We start from the raw sequence: 2,500 nt of genomic DNA on the forward strand, positions 1-2,500 counted from the left end.
TTTTTTTTTTTTTTTGGACTCTCTCACCCGAGCTGGAGTGCAATGGCGCAATCTCAGCTCACTGCAACCTCCCCCTCCCGGGTTCAAGCGATTCTCCTGCCTTAGCCTCCCAAGTAGCTGGCATTACAGCCATGCGTCACCACGCCCAGCTAATTTTGTTTTTGTTTTTGTTTTGAGACGGATTCTCGCTCTGTCGCCCAGGCTGGAGTGCAGTGGCCGGATCTCAGCTCACTGCAAGCTCCGCCTCCCGGGTTTACGCCATTCTCCTGCCTCAGCCTCCTGAGTAGCTGGGACTACAGGCGCCCGCCACCTCGCCCGGCTAGTTTTTTGTATTTTTTAGTAGAGACGGGGTTTCACCGTGTTAGCCAGGATGGTCTCGATCTCCTGACTTCGTGATCCGCCCGTCTCGGCCTCCCAAAGTGCTGGGATTACATGTGTGAGCCACCATGTCTGGCTGTGCTATTGGATTATTACCTACGTTATTTAAGTGATTTGATTGGTGTTACTGCTTAACATGAATGCACACTTGAATAGACCTCCCAGGCTGTGGTAGATGCTATGATGGGATCAGAGTGCCTGGTAAGTGGGCCCTCATCAGAATCAGCACTTTAGAACTCGGGCTTCTGGACCATAATCGAGTTACAGAAACAAGCCAGGGAGTTGGGATGACTTGTCCAAAGTGATGGGGAACATAACTAATTGAAAGCAGACCCAGGAGCCGAAACTACGGTTACAGCAGCTTAAAGGGGTTGGCAATATCACCTGGTCCAATGGCTTTTGCAGCTTAGGAAAATGAGACCCAAAAGAGCCCTGATTAAGGACAGACTTGGCCAGGTGCAGTGACTCATGCCTGTAATCCCAACATGTTGGGAGGCTGAAGCACGAGGATTGCTCGAGCCCAGGAATTCGAGTCGAACCTGGGCAACATAGTGATGTAACTGCCAAGTGGGTTCTTCTTGCCCGCTGCCTCAACTAAGCCAATTTATCAAGATGGGGCAATTGCAATAGAGAAACAGTTTAATTCACGCAGAGCCAGCTGTACAGGAGACCAGAGTTTTATTATTACTCAAATCAATCTCCCCAAGAATTCGGGGTTTGGAGTTTTTAGGGATAATTTGGTGGCTAGGGGGGCCAGTGAGTGGGAGTACTGATTGGTCAGGTTGGAGATGAAATCATAGGGAGTCTAAACTGTCCTCTTGAGCTGAGTCGGTTCCTGAGTGGGGGCCACAAAACCAGATGAGCCAGTTTATCAATCTGGGTAGTGCCAGCTGATGAATCCATCTAGTACAGGGTCTGCAAAATATCTCAATCTTATCTCTGATCTTAGGTTTTACAATAGTGATGTCATCCTGAGGAGCAATTTGGGGAGGTTTAGAATCTTGCAGCCTCCAACTGCATGACTCCTAAACCATAATTTGTAAACTTGTGGCTAATTTGTTAGTCCTACCAAGGCAGCCTCCTCCCCAGGCAGGAAGGGTGTTTGTTTTGGGAAAGGGCTGTTACCATCTTTGTTTCAACACTAAACTGTCAACTAAGCTCCTCCCAAAATTAGTTGGGCCCACGCCCAGAACAAGGACAGTTTGGAGGTTAGAAGCAAGATGGAGTCAGTTAGGTCAGATCTTTTTCACCATCATAATTTTCTGTTATGATTTTTGCAAAGGCAGTTTCAGTGAGCCCCTGTCTGTACTAAAAATCAGAACAACAACAAAAAAATTTGTTTAAACCTGGTGTGGTGGTGCATGCCTGTAGTCCCAGCTACTGGGGAAGCTGTGGCAGGATCTCTTGAGCCTGGAAGGTTGAAGCTGCAGTGAGCCACGTTCATGCCACTGCAGTCCAGCCTGGGCGACTGACCAAGACCCTGTCTCAAAAAAAAAAAAAAAAAAATGGAAGGACCCTGTTCTAGACTAGAAAGAGCACTGGACTCAGGGCCAGGATGTTTGTGTTAATGTCCCTGTGTGACCTTTAGTGAGTCACTTAGCCTTTTGTAAACCCCAGCCACAGCATGACTGCATCACCGGTTCCTTTGAACCCCCTGTCCATCAGCCTGTTGGAACAGTCCACCATGCAGGGCGCATGGTGCTCTCCTCTAGCCATTGGCCCCTAGTGCTTTGTCATGTCTTCCTTGAGCCCCTTCCTCTCCTGTCCTGATAAAGGCTGTTCCAAACTCTCATCACTCCCAAGCCTTCCACATTTCTACTCTCCACACCTCCCAATTTGTTCTATGAGAAATGATCGGAATTTTGCTCAGATTTTTAATCCATAATCTACAAAGTTTTCCTTTTTTTTTTTTTTTTTTTTTTTGCACAGACTCTCATCCATTTGTCTTCTGTCCAACTTAGTTGCTGTGTCCCCTTACCTAGCCCAATGGCTGGTAAGAATGAGGTTGGAGAAGAAACCAAGGTGTTGAGAGGCCAGATTACACAGGTGCTAAGAGAAAAGCAGGGACTCAGCAAAGTTCTGTCTAACTCCAAAGGTCAGGTGCTCAGCTGCCACACTGTGC

At 47.7% G+C, this 2,500-nt stretch overlaps 1 protein-coding gene across 1 annotated transcript in view; it reads right to left on the reverse strand.

The window, feature by feature from the left end:
* The window catches only part of SLC25A15 (solute carrier family 25 member 15), a 25,547-nt gene that overhangs the window by 21,506 nt on the left and 1,541 nt on the right, over positions 1–2,500 (reverse strand). The window lies entirely within an intron of this gene.

This window comes from Rhinopithecus bieti, unplaced genomic scaffold (genome assembly GCF_001698545.2).
Source record: "Rhinopithecus bieti isolate Rb0 unplaced genomic scaffold, ASM169854v2 scaffold_32955, whole genome shotgun sequence".
NCBI classification, from domain to species: Eukaryota; Metazoa; Chordata; class Mammalia; order Primates; family Cercopithecidae; genus Rhinopithecus; species Rhinopithecus bieti.